The following is a 21,552-nucleotide window of genomic DNA, read 5'->3' on the forward strand; positions in this document are numbered from 1 at the left end:
AAAAGCCAAAGACACAGACAACAGTTCAGTGGTGACCAGAGGGGAAGCGGGGAGGTAGGAGGTAGCAAAAGGTAAAAGGGGTCAAATATATCGTGATGGAAGAAAATTTGACTTTGGGTGGTGAACACACAATGCAATATACAGGTGATGTATTATTGAATTGTACACTTGAAACCTATATAATTAGTTAACCAATGGCAGCTCAATAAATTAAAAAACAAAAACACATGCTATAAAGCATGGTGGTCAACATTATGATGCCATCTTGAGATAATATGGAAAAATATTAGTATTCGCTACTGATGATTTTTAGATATATGTTTATTTTTTGAGAATCATGTATGGAATAATAATAATTTATGAATCTATAATTGCACAATTATTAAAATACTTTTGCTTTCCCTTTTAAAATTTTCTAAATCACTTCTATATAATTATTCTTGCTCTCTGTTAATTGTAAAGAGAAAAAGTTGTAATGACTTAAAAGACCAATAGTCTTTTTTTCCAAATTTATTGAGAAATAGCTGACCTACATCACTGCATAACTTGAAAGGATATAGGGAGATGGATTGATTTACAAATATTGTGAAATGGTTACCATAAGAAGTTCAGCCAACAGTCTTGTATGATGTGTCTAATATATAAGTATTTTATTACTTCTCGCTTAATACAGAAATATCAGAAAATGCAACTTAACTAAAAGTATAAAAACTCTATAATTATATCTATTTATAGTCATTAATCTTTATCTATGTCTTTTTATGTTTAAAGAGTATATATAAAACAGATGTATGTCTATTTTTTGTATGTGGAATTACATAGGGTTATGCCATTTTTAATGGCTTCAAAAGGTACTATTTTCAGTTATTAACTAGATATTGAGAATTTTCTTTATTTCAAACAAAAGAGAGTATATTTCTATTTCAAACAAAACACTAGAGTAGGATTAAAAATTTTATAATTAAGTAGTATTATTTTTAAAAATAGAAATACTGTTAAAGGATACATACAACCTATAAATTGTTGTAAAATCACTCCAAATAACAGCAACATTACCAAAGCTTGAAAGATGGGTAACATTTATATGTACTGAAATTGCTAGTGTTTATTTGTTTTCACCAAAAACCGCATTGGCCAACCTAATTGCTTTTGGCTAGCCTGCTCTAATCTAACTAATTCTTCAGACAATGAAGAACTGTCATTGACAATGATCATGATGATTAAATGCAGCTTGAGTGTCAGGACTGAAAAGGAGTAATAAACATAAGATTTTATTCAAGGAAGATTTGTGAAAGCGTAAGAGATAATATAAGTGTGGACCCAGTAACCTGCACCGGGCTAAGCACTTTATGAACAGAGTTTCACTTACTTTTCTTAACTCGGATAGGTAGAAAGAACAAAAGCCATTCTGTAGATGCCACTTCTGATCCAGAGAAGACTTGGTAAATGACCCCAAATCACATCGTTGGTGAGCAGACCCTATAATCTTTGACTCCAAGGCCCGGGAAGGATTTGTCAATAAAGTGATATACTGAGAGAAGTATGTGGTGGGGTAAAGATTTTCCCAGGCTCCTTGCTTCACAGTGAGATGATGCCTGTACTGAAATGATAGATTTCATTGGAAATTGCAATTAATATTTCTCATGTTTTCCCCTCTATGCAGATACTAGCAAAGTCCAGTAGGCATTAAGTTAAGGCAAGTAACTTGATCTCCACATCTCTCTTTTAGGACAAAGAACACAAACTCTGACAGGAAATTGAGTTGTTTCTATTCTTATCCTAGTGGTGCTGCTCCATCAACTGAAATAATGAGAGAGAATTGAATGTTTTAATTGCATATAGTGCTAATCAAATAAATGTAGATGAGCTTACACACTTTCATTGAGTTCTTTCACTTTGCTCATTAGTCATCCCTAATTTTCGTTGTGATTATTAACATAACAACATTAACATACTCAGGAGCCAAAAAAGATATGTCATGCTCTGATTCATTAAAGCCAGAGAAAGAACGGCTTCATTTCTTAATTTTTTCAGATAATTCATTTTATAATCTTAAAAGATAAATTTTCTGCTGTTCAGAACTTTCTAATAATATTTTTTTCTTTGAAAAATGGCATGTTTTACGATATCTATCCACAATTGGGAAATTTAACATTTTTAAATCGCTTGCCTTGTCCAGTCTGCTATTGTTTTCATAGACAGCTTTAGTACGATTCTTTCTAGAAAAAGAAAACAAGACAACTAAGTAATTTTGGCAGAAGATGGCAGACTAAATAACAGCAGGATTCACCTCCTCCCAGGTTCCAATTGAACTTATAACCAAATTATAAAATCATCAAAGTGGAGAATCATCTGAAGTCCAGCTGATCTTAAAAGGTACTTCTGATAAGATAAACAAGAAGCCACATTGAAGCTGGTAGGAGGGTCAAAGTCGCAAATCAGGCTAGACCAGCACCCAGGGGGATAGTGAGGCTGCAGAGGGCCTCCTGAGGGAGAGGGGGAACCTGGTCCCATCTGGGGGCTCTCCAGCACGTGGTCCCAGCCCAAGGAAGAGAAGATTCCAATAATTCCGATTGTAGAAGCTGGAGTGGATTCCAGCCATCTGGATGAGATAGAAGATCGAAAGCCTAGACGTCCCTTTGAAGGGCCCACACTCAGGCTTTCTGACCTGTGGACACTCAACCGGGACACTGGCAGTGGGTCAGAGGCTCTAGCGGGATTCATCCCAAGAAAGTCTGCATTACCTGACTGCTGTATCCAGCACAACCTGCTTGATACCTGAGTGGGAACAGTGGGAGATGCCGAAAAGAAGGGGAAAGACAAAGGTGGAATGAGGAGGAGCACAGTCACTGATGAAGGAGTAGAGGTGCAATTTTATTTTTGCAAGCTGCTTTTATACAAGAGCATATAATTTCTAGCTAGGATAAGATCATCTTTGGAATAATCACCTAACCCACATTCTATTAAGAACTTTTGCCATTTTGCCTGTTCACAGCTGTAAGTGTAATTCCCTGTCTCTGAGAAGCACCGTATTGTTTCCCAGACGGTTCATACTTCCCCATGCTTAGGAGGGTTCTTTGAGATGAAGCAACCCTTAGCTGGCCTCACAGATTGCAAGGACCTTGTCAACTTGCAGTCCACTCTCCACACATGGTGCCAGAACAAGGGCTGGAGGGGCAGCCATTATCGTGCCTTAGTCAGGCAGCCCTACCAGGCAATCTACAGACCTTTCCAACACACAGGCCCCACCACACAGAGCTGTTAGAAGCTCTGGCCTAAGGGGATCAGCCTGCCTCACCCAACCTGCAGATTGCCCGGGGCATTTGTCTCTGGATGGCTGCCTCACCCTGCACCATTTCAGGGCCAAACATTCACAGTTGGCAGCCAGCCCTGTGAAGCGCATTTCTGATAGTTTTGGGCAGATCACTGCTGCCAATGTGAACTTGGGTGGATATCGGGGATCAGTGGGCCAGTCTCAGATAGCAGCTGGTCTTGCTGGGATCTGGGACTTCTGATGGAATGCCTCAATGTTTACTGAAGTTGCAGTAAGACTGAGGCTGCCGCGATCTGACTGCCATTGTCTCCCTGAGCCCCCATCCCACGCTACCCACAAATTGTTCCAGGCAGCCCGTTGACAACAAACCTCCACTGTCCTACACCCAACACCCCCAGCTCTCCCAGTCCACACAAGCGGCAAACTTTCCTAGCACAGGGCCTGCACTGCACACAAATCAGTTCAGGCAGACCTCTGCTGCCTGCAAGAGTTACAATACTGCTTCCAGGAAGAGCAGGGATCTGTGTGAGTGCCCAAGAAGGCAGGTGTTCTCAGTGTGATCTGTGACTACAGTGGGGATGCCTAGGCACAGAAGTTGCACCAAAATGGAGGCTGTATCAGCCTGACGGCCCTTTTCTCACTGAGATATTGCTTTACGCAAGCCGCAGAGTGCTTGCAGCCCATTGACAGGCAGCCTCCCCTGCACTGCTTGGCTCTGGAGTTGCACATTCTGCACAGGCAACAGACCTTGGCTAGCGCAGTGAGTGCATTTTGGAGGAAACAATTGTGAACAGACCACTGCTGCCTGTACTAACTGCAACATCTCTTGAGGGGATCACAGGGATCTGCGGGACTGCCCCAGACAGCATCTTGTCTCCATGTGATCTGTGACTACTGTGGAAATGAGCAGAAACAGGAATTGAGGCTATTGGCCAGATGGCCCTTGAATCTCTGAGCTCCTGCCCCATCCAATACATGAAGTGCACTCTGCACAGTGATAGGCAGCTGCCCCTGCCCTGGGCCTAAGCTGGGCATCAGCCAACCTTGTTACGATTGCAAACTTGTACAGGGAGCCACAGAGACAGCACTGGTATGTACTGACACTACAGTGGCAGGGGAAATATACTCAGTAGATCCAGGAGACTCACAGGGCAACTTATGGGCAACTGACAGGCAGTGTCAGACCTGGAGGAGCACTGGTCCCTCTGCTAAACTGCAGAGGTCAGGGATGGAGGATAACCAACTGCTGCCTACAGCGTTGTCTCTTCCACTTCCCTCTAGATGCAGCATAGGCAACAACCATCTGAGGATTGCTTTGTAGTTCCCACCGGGTAGCCCTGAGAAATTGAAAGCAGCAACTGAACTTGGCCTACTGGGGAGCCCTTTCCAAGGGGACACAAAACCAGTGGAGGCTGGAACCGGACCACAACGGAGCAACTTTTGACTGGCTCCAGTAGCGGTATACGCAAAGGGTGGTGCAACAAGTACACAATCCTGCTAGGGCAAATCCCACTCAGTGGCGTCAGACCCCACATACCAACTCTTACCCTGTAGGTGTAGCCAGTTCCCACAATTAGTCAGCCTGAACATCCATTCCATTCACTGATGTACTGACAACAATAAAGACTTGGTGACAACAGAAGATCACATACAACCAATGCAAAGATCACGTCCAGCACCCCTGGCGTAGAAGATCAGGGAGAGTGTGCCACTGGGCCACACAGGACACGTTCAACATTAGGCCATCAGGTCAAGGCTCAGAGATGAAACAAATATTCCTGACATGTAGAAAAACACAGAGAGTCTAATAAAGTGAGAAAACAAGGAGACATGCCACAAATGAAACAACAGGAGAGAACTACCAAAGACAGAGTTCAAAATAATGGTTATAAGACTGCTCAATGAACTTATGGAAGAGTGCATAGCGCAATGAGAACCTCAACAGAGAGACAGTAAGCATGAAAAAGGAAGTAGAAACCATAAAAAAAGAACCAGTCAGAAATGAAGAACACAATAACTGAAATGAAGAATACACTAGAAGAATTCAACAGGAGATTGGACAAAGCGGAAGAGCGAATCGGCAACTGGGAGCCAAGGTAGCATAATACACCCAAAAAGAACAACAAAAAGAGAAAAGGATTTTTTAAAAAATGAGGATAGTTTAAGAGACCTCTGAGATAACATGAAGCATATAACATCTGGATCATAGGGGTACCCAAAGGAGAAGAGAGGAAGCAAGGACCTGAAAATCTATTTGAAGAAATTATGGCAAAAAACTTCCCTAACCTGGCAAAGGAATTAGACATACAAGTTCAGGAAGCACAAAGAGTCCCAAACAAGAGGAATTCAAACAGATCCACAAGACACATCATAATTAAAATGCTAAAGGTCAAAGACCAAGAGAGAATCTTAAAAGCAGAAAGAGAAAGGCAGCTAGTTACTTACAAGAGCACCTCCATAAGAATGCAGGCTGATTTTTCAATGGAAACTTTGCAAGCCAGAAGAGACTGGCAAGAAATATTCACAGTGATGAAATATTCACAGTAATGCTGAGTCATTCTGAGAATACCGCTTTACAGCGGTAACAGGGCTGCCACAGTGCTCTCATATTGTAGCCTTTAGGCTGCGAATCTTGTGATGGACTTGGTTTATGGCCAGGGCATCACTGCTGAAATATTAAAAGTGACACCATTTTGTTCAGAAAACTGTTGGTTTAGGACAGTGGCAGAATAATCACATGGAAGTCACTGGGGGATCACAAGAACTAATGCGGAAATCACGCAGTGATCATGTGACCCTCATGCAGGAATCACATAGTGATTACGTGACCTCCACACAGGAATCACATGGTGATCACGGGACTGCCACTCAGCAATCACATGACGATCACGTGACTGGCCTATGGGCATTATGGGGAGATCACAGGAATGTCATTTGGTGATCATGTTTTGGTTACATGGGAACCAGGGTCAATTCTTTTGGCCAATTTCACATAAACCAGGAAAGGAAAGCTGGTGTGTATGATACAGTGACAGTGGTAGCCACCCAGCTGCCATTTCAATCGAAAGGTCATTTATGTTTGAGAAAACTGCTCAAGGGCAGCCGCTAAAGCTGCCCCAATTTTGCTGCTTTTGGGACTGAGGCTGCATTTGTTGTCAGAACCTGCTTTATGGCAGTGGAAGCAGCTGTTGCACTTTTTCTGCATAGTGATATTAATGCTGAGTCATTTCTGAGGATGCTATTTTATGGCAGTAACAGCAGCTTTGGCAGTGTTGTTGTATTGTGGCACTGAAGCAGCGAATGTTGCAAGGGACTTGGTTTATATCCAGGGCGGAATTGCTGAAATTTTGAGAAGTGAGGCTGTTTCTGTTCTGAAAATACTTGGTTTAGAACAGCAGCAGAGTAATCACATGAAGGTCTTCTGGAAGTCATATAGCACTAATGCAGAATCATGTGGTGATTAAGTGACCATCACTCAGGAATTACATGATGATCACGTTACTGCCGCGGAGTATTCACGTGGTGTTCACATGATTGTCATACCAGAAAAACATGACGATAACGTGACTGGCAGGTGGAAATCATGGGTGCGTGTCTCCTGGCCAAATTTACTTAAACACAGGAAATTATAGCTCGTGAGAAAGGACAGAAGTAGTGGCAGCCACCTAGCTGCCATTTCAGTAAGAAGTTGGTATCTTTTTGAGAAAACTTACTGGGGGAAAGTGACAGAGGCCGCCCCACTTTTGCTACTCTAGGCCTGTGTCTGTGTCTGTTGTGAGGCAACCTGCTTTATAGCAGTGAAAGGAGCTGCTACACTTTTACTGCAGTGAGGTCTTGAGGCCAAGTTGGCTGTGAGGAAGCTGCTAATGGCAGTGGTGGCAGCTGCCACACTTTTGCTGCATTGCAGTAGTAATGCTGAGTCATTCTTTACCGCAGTAACAGCAGCTGCTGCAGTGCTCTCGTATTATGGAGCTGAGGTTCTGAATGTTTGAGGAACTTGGTTTACAGTCAAGGCAGTAATGCTAAAATATTGAAAAGTGAAGCCACTTCTGAAATGTGTTCTGAAAACACTTGGTTTAGGACAGCAGCAGAGTAATAACATGGAAGTGTCCTCAAATCACATAGCAGTAATGTGGAAATCATGTGTTGATCATGTGATCGCCATTGAGAATCATGTGGTGGTCATGTGACTACCATGTAGGAATTGTGACAGTCATATGACCCATCATGCCAGAATCATGTGATGATCACATAAATGGCCTGTGGGAATCACAGCAAGAGCATTAGACTCATGTGGTGATTATGTGAGGGGGTCATGTGGGAATCACAGGTGCATATCACTTGGCCAAATTCACATAAACATTGAGAAAGCGAGAACTGGTGTGTAATAGTGGCAGAGGCAGCCACCTAGCTGCCACTTCAACCAAAATGTCATGTCTCCTTGAGAAAACTTGCTTTAAGACAGTGACAGAAGTGGCCCCATTTTTGCTACTTTGGGTCTCTGGCTGCGTGTGTTGTCATAGAATGTGCTTTATGGCAGTGGAAGTGGCTTTCCCACTTTAGTTGCATTGAGGGCTTGAGGCTGAGACTGCTGTAAGGAAGCTGCTTTATGGCAGCAGCAAAAACTGAAGCTCTCTTCCTACATTGCAGCAGCAATGCTGAATCATTCTGAGGATACCATTTTATGGTAGTAACAGTGGCTGCTGCAGTGTTGTACTGCAGCCCTGAGGATGCCAATGTTGTGAGGGAATTGGTTTACAGGCAGATCAACACTGCTGAAATATTGAAAGTGAGGCCATTTCTGTTCTGTAAAGAGTTGGTGTAGGACAGCAGCAGAGTAATCATGTGAAAGTCACTGGGAAACCACGTAGCACTAATGCGGAAATCATGTGGTGATTACGTGACCACCATGCAGGCATCATGTGATCACCAGAAAGGATCAACATGGTGATCACATGACCACCACCCAGGAATCATGATCACTTGAATACCATGCCGGAATCATGCAGTGATCACATCACCGCCATGCAGAAATCATGTGATAATCATGTGACAGTCATGCTGGAATCATGTGTCATCATATGACTGGCCTAAAAGAATCATGTGGTGGTCATGTGAGAATTACAGGTGCATGTGTCGGCCAAATTCACATAAACACTTAGGAAATAAGAGTTGGTGGGTAAGAAGGAGTGGCAGTGGCAGCCAATTAGCTGCCTCTTCAATCGAAAGCCATGTCTGTTTGAGAAAACTTGTTTGAGAGCAACAGAGGCTGCCCCACTTTTGCCGCTTTTGGCCTGAGGCCACGTCTGTTGTCAGGAATCCTGCTTTATGGCAGCGCTAGGCAGCTGCCTCACTTCTGCTGCATTGTGGCTTTATTTCCAAGTCATTTCTGAGGAAACTGCTTTACAGCAACTGATGCTAGGGTAACAACAAAAGGCTTTTCAAAAGATCAAATTTCAATTGATCCCTACCCCAACACTGGCGATCCCAAACCTTATGTGTGACCAAAAGACATGAATAGCTCTGGGAGTGCTCACTCAAAAGGTATAACTTATCCCATGGCCGGTAGCTTATCTCTCAAAACAATTATACCCTATTGCTGTAGGGCGACCAGGTTGTTTGAGACCAGAGCCGTCCTGCCACAGCTGTCCTAGCAGGCAGGAGGCTAACAAACTCACTCTGCTCAACCATTCATGTTTTAGACCCCCTGTCTTGTACAGGGAGTTTTAGAGACAAAAGGCCATCAGTAGCTCGCCAGGGGTCACCTTGCCCCATATCAGGGTCTACTTCTGGATTTTCCAAAGATAGTCTTTAAAGTCTGCCAGACTCCTGACGTAGCTATCCTCTTACCATCGGGACAGGAGGAAAAGCTCAGTCATTCCTTCATAGATATCAGAGACCAGGTTTATTCCTGTAGACATGATCCAAAGGTCAGCCCTTAGAGAACATGGAAGTAGAATGGTTCACCAATGGCAGCAGTTTTATACAAGAAGGAATCAGGAGGGCAGCATATGTCACTGTAGACTCCCTCCAACTACAGAAGCCAGGGTACTGCCTCCTAATACCTCAGCACAAAAGGCTGAATTAATAGCCTTAACTAGAGCTCATTAATTCCTTAACTAGGAAATAGAGAGTTAACATCTTTACAGATTCTAAATATGCCTTTCTAGTCCATGTGGCCATCTGGAAAGAATGAGGTCTCCTAACTACAATAAATCCCCATATATTGCACCACTGGGAGATCTTAGACCTCTTATAGGCAGTAAAGAGGCCCACTGAGGTCACCATCATCCATTGCAGGGATCACAAAAAAAAAAAAAAAAGATTCAAAGAGTGCTATGGGAACGATTTTGCTGATAGAGTGGCAGAAAAGGCAGCACTTACCTCCATCCCAAGACAGCACTCCCAGTCCCTCAGGGGGTCACCTTACCTCAAACTCCTCAGTATACTGAAGAAGAAAATAAATGGGCTCAAATAAGAGGCTATATTTTAAATCCAGAGGATGATGAACCCAAGATCAAAAGATTCTTCTACCTCAGAAATCGATGGAAAATTATAAAGGGATGCCATGATTTTTTCCCATCTATGGAGAGATTCCTTAAGCTCATTAATTAATCATGTTTTCTCAAGGGAAGGACTACAAAAAGGTATTAAAGAGGTCAGTAAGGCCTGTACCCTATGTTACGCTAATATGCCTGGAGGAGGGCTCAGGGTACCATCTCTTCTCCAATCCATACAAAGCCGAGGCACCTGCCCACAAGACTGGCAAATTGATTTTACCCAAATGCCCTGTGTAATGGAGAAAATATCTGCTAGTTTTTGTTGACACCTTTACGGGACAAATAGAAGCCTCCCCACTAAGGCTCAGGAAGTAGCTAAGGCTCTACTAGAGATTATCTCTTGCTTTGGGTTACCAAAATCCCTACAGACAATGGTCCATCCTTTGTCTCCAAAGCCAGTCAACTGACCTCCTTAGCTTTAGGATCCAACACCATCTCAATACTGCCTGGAAGCCCCAGTCCTCAGGAAATGTGGAAAGAGCTCATCACACTCTTAAAAGGACCCTGGAAAAATCATGCCAAGAGACCTCTGAGACCTGGGGACAAATCTTACCCTTAGCCCTTCTCAGGGCACAGATGACCACAAGGGTGGACCTACAGCTCAGCCCTTTCAAGATGCTACATGGGAGGCCGTTCTTGACCTCTGACCTACTCTTTGACTCAGAGGCTCAGGAATTAACCAGGTACATCAATGTAAGCCAGGTCCAATGGGCCATAAGAGACTATGGCAACAAAATTCTGCCCATCCCTGATCATACTCCAATCCAAGTTCAGGTAAAATCAGGAGACCCCATCCTTTTTAAGACCTGAAAAGAAGGTTCTTCCACTGACCAATTCAACCCTAAATGGAGAGTCCCATGTCAGGCTCTCCTCTCTGCCCTATGGCGGTTAAACTACAAGGAGTAACCAGCTGGGTACACTTGTCCTGAGTCTCCCTGGGAAGATCCTGATGAGGAAGACGAACAAGACACCTACACATGCCAACCTCAGACTTATGTTCTATAGAAAAAAAAATGTTACATAAAGATGAACGCAATCTGACATCCCAGTTAAAAGATAGATTATGATTCAACCTTATTGCTTAATTGTTCACATGGGCCTTCTATGGCTTACTGCAAGCTTGGCTTTCTGGCTACAGTCCAACTGCTTACTCCAGCCAGGGTGGAATCATGCTTGTTGCTGTCCACTTAATCTGTCCCCTACTGATATTAGTCCCTTTCCTTCATCAACATAGTTGAAATGAAAGTCCTGATTCCCTTTATGACCCTTCTTACTACTTTAGCTTCTGGAACTAGTAATCATCTGACATATTTATCACAAACTATTGCCCTAAGCCAAAATTTAAATGACTATTGGATACACCACATTTCTCCTTAGGTCACCACCCCATCCTTCTATTGATTTCACCCCACATTTAACTTCTCCAGGCCTCCTGAAACAGAGCCACCCTCTGTTTACAAGAGGTAAGTTCCAAGTTACCCCATACTTCCAGCCATTTTCCAAAAGAGCCTGGCTAGTTCCTGGGAGCCAGCCATTCTGAGTCCTTGTTTGGATAAAAGATATAGCCCCCACAAACACCCAAGGAAAATTCCCTACCTATGGAGGCTGAAAGCCCTGCATAAACACCTGGACTGATTATGGATGAAAATGGACAAAAATATGCTATCCAGCAGGGACTTTCATTTACTTCTGCAACAACAACCAGGCCTTTATCTACCAGTGCTTCAGTGGCACCTGGGGAACTAAAGCCTTTAAGGATAGAGAAGTACGACCGGTAGATCATGAAATCCAGTATATGTGGGCCAACTTTATAGATGGCACCTTGGGAAACCAGAACTTTGATAAAGCAAGACAATGGGCCCAGGCATCTCGGGGCACTCTTGGAACTGGTTTTTCCCATCCAAACTGCAATTATGGTAACAAACTAGAAATTGGTCATTTATCACCATCATTTGTGCCCCTAAAGGCCTCTGGTTCACCTATAACAACCATAAAGGTTGACCATGGGCTACTCATTTTTTAAATCAGGCAGCAGTTTGTGGAGGTCATACCCCCACATAATTTCATTCAGATATATAGAGATTTAATTCTTCTAGATTCTAACACAGAGGTACACTGATGTCAGAAAAAGACAAGGAGTGGCTGCCACTGCCTTAGGGATTGTGTCTGCTGATACCGCTGTTGGAGACTTAATTGGAGATATAGCTTATAATGCCTACACTATTCAAAATACCTCAGCTCTCAATGAAGAAATTGCTGAGGACTCAGGACAGGGTCTTGAGGCATTACAGACCTCCCTTGACTCCCTTGCCAATCAGGTGATGGACAAGAGTGTAACACTGGATTATCTGCTAGCTGAACAAGGTGGTGTCCGCGCCCTAGCCAACACCTCTTGTTGCTTCTATGTTAACACCTCCAGTGAAGCTGAAGTCAGAGTACATAAGCTCCTACAGAAGGCCAAAAGGCTAAGGGACACTAGGACACAATTAACAGGGGAAATCTGGAAAACCCTTAAAGGGGACCTATCTTTTATCACTTGGTTTCTTCTTCTTCCAGGATCTATTGTCTCCTTCCTACTCCTGTTCATCTTTGGACCTCGTCTCCTTAACTGTTTAGCAAAGTTTGTCTCTTCTCACCTAGAGGCCAATAAAGTAGATGATTTTCCAACAAGGATACAGCTCTATACAGACCCGTCATCCCCTGGATACCACTTATGGCGACTTTCAAGTCTATGGCTCCTCAACCTCCAGTAACCAAGAACCTCAAGCCCCTGACTTGCTAGGACTGTTAGCCCTGGGACTGTTCCGCTGACAAAGAGCAAGGGAATCTAATGCCAGCAGGTAGGGACAATGCCCCCAGTCACAGGAAGAATCTACGGAAGATAAGATTGTCACCCTTATTACCTTGGAAGATTTCAAAGGCCCAGATTCCTTGAGGGGAAGTGGTGTTAGAGCAGGCAGCCAGCCAGATGGAAGCAGGAAAGACAGAAATTCACAGGGGCACCAAAGTGGTTGCTATGAGCACAACAGGCCTTCAGAGGGTCTCAGAATGCAGGAAAGCCTGGCTCAGAGACACAGGTTCTCTGCCCCACAGGAATACATGTGCAGAACAAGACTGCACCCTTGCCCTGACCCTGCCCTCACCGTGTCTGTTCAGTAGATCAGTGTGGTAGTTAATGGTGCACCACCGTTCACCTGATGCCATGACAGTTCCATAAGGACCAAAGATGGGGAGAAAAGGGGTGCCTCTGAGTTCCAAGAAGAGCCACCTCCTTTCTCTGAAGAGACCACCCAGAACCATGAAGTCAGTGGGTAAAGTCCCTACCCTGCGATAAAAACAGAGCAGCTCTCTCAACAGCTTGCCCACTCTCCCGTCTGAGAGAGCACATTCACTTTCAATAAACTTGGGCTGTGGCTTCATTGCCTTCATTGTCTGTTCGTGTATTATTTCTTGTGATGTTGACAAAATCCTGGTTAACTGTCAGGTGACACAAGGAGGCCTGGCGAGGGCCCTAGACTGGCTAATTGAGATGGCTTCTCAGCTTCCTGATGACTCACAGGGAAGAGACACAGGAAGTGCAGCAGGAAGAGGGGAAGGAATGAGAATGAAGAGGAGGAGGAGGAGGAAGTGGAGGAGGTAGAAGAAGAGGGCTCCGGCTTCGGGGAAGGCCCCAAGGGCCTTTCTGAGCCAGGACCTCCTTGGCAGCTCCCTAGGGCCCTGGGCACTGGTGGGTCACAGTCACAGCAGTCAGCAGGCAGGGAAGCCCTGTGGAGAAAGGGCTGGGGAGGGGTCAAGTGAATGGGTGGGGTCCTTGAGGACAATCACACATGAGCCTCCACTGCCCAGCTTTTGCCTGAGGGGTAGTTGCAGATCACCTAGGCAGCCATCCTCAGGGTTTGCCAACAGGGCCTCAAGCCTGGGCCTGAGGAACTGGGCCATAGGCCTTCCCTCCATAGCCCTAAGGGTGCGGTCCTGGGCAGTGCTGTAGGCAAGAGGCCCTCAAAGCAATCCAGTGGCCCAGGGGTCCTCAGATAGCAGAAGGGGGCACCACAGGCCCTCCAAGCCCTTGAGAATCAGAGGGAGGAGGCTAGCAGGGCCTAGTGGGGGAAGGCATGAGGGGACTGTGCAGAAACCCTGGCATGAGCACAGGGCAAGACAGAGCCCAGGGTCTCATGTCCCTCTCTCCTCCCTTCTTCCTGCTTTCTAGTACCAGGATAAACCAAGAACTTGTGAAATTTAATGCACTGAAAAATAGTTTTATTTGGTGAGAAAGTTTTCAACATAATTCAACAAATGCTTATTGAGTGTTTTCTATGGAGTATGGCTAGGGCAGCCCTAAAACCTCAGCCCTTTCAAAAGGTTCTGCCCATGTACAGGCTTGAGCGGATTGGAAAGAAGTAGGAGGACTAGATTAGGGATATTGGAGACAAAACATCATGGGAAGAGGATGGAAGGCCAGTGAGATGTGGGAATGGTGATGGGCAGCTGATAGGGGAGTGGGAAGAGTTCCACTGCTGCTCAGCAGTACAAGGAGTCAACACACCAAGGCTGAAGATCTGAGTGTCTCTATAAATGCTAGCAATGACTTTACCAGAGTATGGAGTGGAAAATGTTTACCTTCATTAAACTCTTAGGACCTAACCTGAGTTTTTCTACCCACTCTGCACCCACAACTTGAAAACTCTCTCCTCTAGAATAATTAGACGTCCATATGCAGAAGCAGCCCCATTCCAGTCTTGCCTAAGTCAGGAGAGGTTAAAGAAGCCACGTTCAATTCTAAGAGGTCACAGCATAAGTTACTACGTTCTATTAATTTTGTGGCCCAAATATCATTAACAATATTCTTGGTCCTGAGACCAACCTTTCCTAAGCTGCCTGCTCTCCCCATGACACCCTAATCTCTGGATTGGATTCCTACATCAAGATTCACCTGCCCAGGACATCTTATCTCTCTAGAGATGGGATTAGTTCCCTTCTCTCTTACTCAGGGCTGACAGAACCCCCAGGGCAGTGCCTGGGCTCTTCAAGTAGCACCTGCTTCTAATTCTTAAGATCTCTCTTCAACTAGACTTGAAGAGACCTGCCATGTTCCAAGCCTTGCAGGAATATCATGGGCTTTAGATTCAGCAAGACTTGCCTATCAAGTGCCACTTGAGACCTCACTGAAAATGATGGTTCTCCAAGGCTCTTTCTACTATAATTAACCATCTCATTTCTGGTTGCATCACAAAATCCCACAAAAGCAAAAATAACCTCTAGAGTTCGAATTGCTAAAGTAGTAAAATTCAGTTTGTTTTTCACCAGATCCTACTAAAATGTTAAGATTACTATATTTAATTTAATTTAATTTTAATTTTATTTTATTTTATTGTGTTTTGTTTTGTTTTGTTTTATTGTGCCCATCTGACACTATACATAGTTATCACAATGTTGTTGATTATATTCCCTATGCTGTACTTTATGTCTCCATAACTATTTTGTAACTACCAATTTGTACTTCTTAATCCCTTCAACTTTTTCACCCAGCTCCCCCAGTCCCCTCCCATCTGGCAGCCATCAGTATGTTCTCTGTATCTATGAGACTGTTTCAGTTTTGTTTGTTTATTTTGTTCTTTAGATTCCACATGCAAGTGAGATCATATAGCATTTGTCTTTTGCTGTCTGATGTATTTCACTTAGCATAATCCTCTCCAGGTCCATCAATATTGTTGACAATGGTAAGATTTCATTCTTTGTTATGGCCTAGCATTATTCCATTGTATTTATGTACCACAACTTTATCCAATCGTCTATTGATGGGCACCTAGGTCACTTCCATATCTTAGTTATTGTAAATAGCACTGCAGTGAACATAGGGGTATATATCTTTTTGAATTAGTGTTTGAGATAAAAATTACTTTTTAAATTACTTATTTTTTAAATTGTGGTGAAATATACATAACAAAATTTACCATTTTAACCATTTTAAATATACATTTGAGTGGAATCAAACTGAAACTCCACACCTTTTAAATAATAACACCCCATTCTCCATTTCTCTGTGTCTCCAGCAACCACCATTCTATTCTGTCTATATAAATTAGAATGGAATCACACAACATTTGTCCTTTTTTGACGTCTTTTTTCAGTAAACATTTCTTCAAGATTTACCCAAGTTGTATCATGTGCCAGAATTTCCTTCTTTATTAAAGATGAAGAATATTTCATTGTGCGTATATACTGTATACCACGTTTTGTTTATCCATTTATCTGTCAATAGTCACTTGGGTTGTTTCTACTGTTTGACTATTGTGAATAATGCTGCTAGAAACATGAGTACAAATATGTGTTCCAGTCCTTGCTTTTCCTTCTTTTGAGTATAAACCCAGAAGTGGAATTGCTAGATCATATGGTAATTTTGTTTGATTTTTAGAGGAAACTCCATACTGTTTTAGAATTACTTTTTAAATCTGACATTGAACAATAACATCTTGCCACCCTCTCCTTTTCCTATATATTTGCTTCAGAGATAACGATAAAATGAATTTAAATGATTCATTAAACTGATTGGAATTGTAAGAGAATGTCATTTCATTATCTATGATAGAGAGCTTAAATGTGTTAAAGTTTGGGCAAAAACAAAAGTACACGAGAGTTGAATAGAAAGTAGAAAACCTCTATCCAATAAGACCTGAATATGTAGATCATTTAAAGAATGCGTCAGCTGTGGCATTCCATTAAATGACATTCACATCTCTCCCTGGCATAACATAATGTTTTAGATAAAGACATGATGAATTGAAAATAAAATGAATTGCTAGGTTTAAATGGGTTTTTAAAAGAGACATTTTAAATTATAATGAGAGCAGTTTGAAATCCTATAAGGTTATGAAGGCAATAGTCAATATCATTAATGGTAAAAAAAAAATTACCCTTAATTCCAATTATACCTAAGTCTTTCTAAAAACAGTGAATATCTTCAATCGGATAAACAAGATATGCATATATAGATGAAATCTACTTTAAACAAATGACTTAAGGTATACCCTAAAAAACAAATTCACACAGAGAAACTAAATATAAAGGTACAGTTTATTGTAGAACAATAAGCCAGCAATCTGGAAAAGCCTTGTGTCAGCATGGCATGGATTTTAGCAATTATGAAATAGCTAGATTTTAAATCTCAGTAATTTAATCATACACTAAACTATTTTCCTATACATTGTTATAAGACAGCTCTGTTAAACAAACAAAGAAACAAACAAAGAAACAAACAGCTTCTAACTCTTTCTACAAATTGTGCTGAAACTTAGCATTGGAACCACCAATCTTTTATTCACATACAATTATATTTAGATTGTATTTCTCTCTGGGATTTGTAGCCTGAGTTTGAAATCGGATGTTCAAGATATTAGTCCAGCAGCTGAATAAAATCCAAGGACTATCAGCAAATAATTTTAAAATGTGTGAATTGATAGATTATTCTAAGCTATGATTTATTAAGCTGATGGCTACTGATGTCATTAAGGATTACTTATATAGAGAAATAGCATATATTCAGTATAGAAAACCAGAAAGTTTTATTAATTTCAATCATCTTGTTTGAAAGGTTAATTGTTGATGTTTTCATCACTCTTAATACAGTCAAAGAGCCCCAATTAAAGGGTTAAATCACCAAATTATGTTTATTTTTACATCTTTTTAAAAAGTTCCTTATTCTGCTAGACTTCATTACATCATGGTTTAGGTCATGAACTCATACAATGATATATATGACATAACGAAATGTCTACAATATATATATGTGTTATATATATATATGTATGTATGTATATATGTATGTATATACACACACACATATATGCACATATATATAATTATATTTATATTATTACTGGCCATCACTCTAATGTGCTTGAATTCTTAGTTAAGAAGTTATCAAGACTCTTTTCATTTAGTCATACAACATTTATTCTACTATGTGGTGGGTAGAACACTAAGCATCAGTGAAATATAGATAAATACGATTTGATCCTTGCCTTTAAGAAGTTCAAAATCTAGTTAGGCAGAAGTTGGGTGAATATTAATGGCTTTTAGTTGGTAGATTTGAACTATGACATATCTTACTGAAAGAAGAATAAACGAGTGTCTGAATAATACTATTTGTTTTACAACTTTTTTTCAACAACCTGGCCATCAGTCATGCTATCTTTGCAGCTGAGCCCCAGCCTCTAGGACACTCCTGACATTGCCATCAGGAGGCTTGTAATCTTTTCTACCCTGTCTGACACCAATGTTCTTTTCTGCTAAGCCAATACTCTCACTGATTTTTGGCTTTTTTCCCCAGAGATTTTGTACCCTATAACCCCCACAAAAGACTCCTTTGAACCTAATCCTCCCTAAAACCCTCACACAGCAGAAAAACCTGGTTTGGTAGGTATGAAGTTTCACTAGGAACATTCAATTTGAAGATAGAGACAAAGGGATAGAGAGAAGATAGAGGACCAAATTCTGAGTCAAACTATTTTCAAATATCTCTGAAGAAAAATCTAATGTTTGTACCCTTCGGCTCTAACTTAAATGCATGATTTTAGCCTTTTGCTCTCATTAATTCACCTATCCTACCAATACTATATTATAATTATTTGCATATGCATCTGACACCCCTATTTGGATCAAAGTCCTCAAGTGGTGGTATCATCTGATGTAGAATAAAAAGTTTTAGCTTTTTCATAATTTCCATCAATAATTTTCCCCCCAACCCTCTTTTTGACATGAACATAAAAACTGATATTTTATCAGTCTTATGCAAAGAATAAATAAAGATATCTTCAAAACCTTTAAACAGTAACATATAATCTAAGTGTAAAAAAAAACAAAAACAAAACAAAACAAAAAACTTTGCCTGAAATGTAAACACAGCTTTGTGACAAATTTCTTTGCTTCTAAATTCTCATCCTTAAACTTCTAGTTAAAAATTCCAAAGGTGCCACTAGGCAGAAGCTGGGTCTTTTTTCTTTTTAGATTACTAGCTTGTAAATCCATGCCAAGAACACAGTAGGCCCTCCTGAAATGTCTCCTGAATGATTCAAGATCATAAGAAATCTTCAACTCCAGGGCTTGCTTTCTTTTATAACACACTAAGGGGACAGTCAAGATTTGCCATGATGTAAGAAAGTTTATAGGAGGAAATTTCAATTCTGTGAACTTTAATAAAAAATCCTCCAGTGGTTTCTCTTCCAACTTCCCTTGAGAAAGAATCATACTGTGCTTGGTTTTATTTCAAGCATCCTGACCTAAATTTAGTTTTTTGCCCTAATTAATTTATTTGAAAAGCAGCAATTAAGGAAACATTGCATTCCAGTCTTACAATTTTTCACATGTGGACTTCTTTTGCACTGATTATACTCCTAATGCTGGAACTAGAACATTCCCTCTCAGGAGCCCAGAGGCTTCCACAGAAAAAGATCTCAAACACTTTACTTTAGCCTGAAATTAAATGAAAGTTTGAGGATATCAGCACTACCCTTAAAAAAAGGTTTCTACTCCTTTTTTTCTTTTATCAACACTTCTTTATTTTCATTAGTTACTTAATAATATTGTTAATCATTTTCCTCAATAATTAAAAACTTCAGAAGCTTAGGTGAAGTTAATTGGCTCTGTCCTCCTCATCAAGCTTTTGAAAGACACCATAGGCAAATAATCCTAAATTACTGTGTCTGACTAACCATAATCATTTTCCACAGAAGGCTTTTAATAAAGGAATGTTGATGAAAAGCAACAGAATTTAAAGAGGCAGTGCAAGGTGATTACTGGATCAACAAAGAGAGAGACATTGAGAGACAGGAAGAGAAAGAGACACACAGAGAAAGAGAAGTCTTTTTATTTTAACAGAATGCCAACTAATAAATATAGAAGGTATAGATGGAACATAAAAGAATCACCATTTTGCAAATCTCAATTATTGATATATGATTCTGGGAAACTCAGAATTAACAAGTGTTAAAACCTGAAAGTTTGTTGTGAAATTGAATGAAGATTACTTAAAAATTACAAATGGAAAATGTACCTTTATAATGAAGAGATCGGGTAACTACCATATCAGCTAGGTGATCAATCATCCTCACCAGTAGCGAAACCACCTGACTTTATTTGCTACCGCATGTGATACAATAAGTATACAATATCACCTATGTAGTTTTCTTATGAATATGTATAGCTTGTACCAAATTATGAAGAAACAAGATACAATTCACAGTGTGAAACATTCTAGAGTATACTGATCTGGACTCAAACAAGTCAATGTCATGAAAAGTAAAATAAGGAGAAGAGAGGACTACTCCAGAAAAAATTGATTAAACTAACCAAAAAAGAGAAGCAATATCAAAAGCAAACATATAGTGTAAATCTTGATTGGATTCAAGATTTTAAAAATCTATGACAGATGGTATTAAGACACTGGAAAAATTTAAATATAGGCTGCATTAGATAATAATTTATTTAATTCTCATGAGTAGTTGGTGTTTTGGTTATAAGAATATATATTTAAAATAAGATATGTATGAAATATAAAACAAGTAAGTCTTTATTTGTGAATTGTTAATTCTTATGTAACTAAATAGCTCAGCATAAAAATGGATATTTATCTGTTTTATATGTGTCTGTGACACATGCACATACATACATATATCCATATACCTATTAAAAAAGAACAAATGGGTGCAATGTTAATTTGTGAATCTAGGTAAGGACTACATGGTATTCATATTATATTTTTTCAGCATTTCTATAGGCTTAAAATTTTTCCAAATAAAAACTAGAGGAAAACAAAGAAATGAGATATGAACAAAAGGCTTATAATAACAAAACTGTAATAAAAATGATAACTCAGGCTTTTTCAGGAAAAAAAAAACAAACCTTTTTTTCCTGCCGTTTAATAGGCATATGACCTTAGATGAGTCACTTAGCTCTGAATGAATTTTTCTAATCTATAAAATGGGGAGATGATGCTCATAAAAAGAAGATAAAGAGACTAATATATCTCAAAACTTTTATTTGAATGTCTCTCTCTATGCACCACAGTATGAAAGGGAAAATGCTCTTGTTATTATTCATCTCCTCTCATCCCTTTCCTTTCTCAAGTAAACTTTGATCAAAAAAAGAAAATGTTACTAGCACTTTTCATTTTTCAATAAAATGAAAATTCTACTACTTTTGTCATTTGGTGTGATCGCCATGTGTGGCTCAAATATAGTGGAAGATTTAAGAAGGAGAAACTAGAAAATTGTCACTATTATGATCATTTCTATTGTTACATTACAATAGAGAATAAGGGTTAAACTCAATTAAATATTTTTTCCCACATTTCAAAGAACTTTTTTTTTTCCTGCTGTGAACAGCAGACCTTGATTTTTGTTGTTAGGAAACCTGGAAGGCTCTTTTAGTCCTCAGGGAAATCATATTTAATGCTGTCATTTTGGCTGATTCTTTATGGGCTGTTTGATTTGATGCCAGTTCAAGGAGGTTCACTTCAAACCCTTGCAAGGTAAACCAGTAGTGGCAAACTGTGCTAGCCTTAGGGGCTTTGGGAAATGCCTCCGGGGCTTCCCGAGGGTGGAAACAGGGACAGAGGAACAGTATCCTTCCCTCCTTCAAGCAGAGCCATTCTACTTTGATCTGATTTAATATTAGTCTTGGAAGAAAATGTTTAAATGGGGAGCTGGAGGGAATAAAAAGTTT

Source organism: Pteropus medius, unplaced genomic scaffold, assembly GCF_902729225.1.
Source record: "Pteropus medius unplaced genomic scaffold, Ma_sr-lr_union100, whole genome shotgun sequence".
In the NCBI taxonomy this organism is placed as follows: Eukaryota; Metazoa; Chordata; class Mammalia; order Chiroptera; family Pteropodidae; genus Pteropus; species Pteropus medius.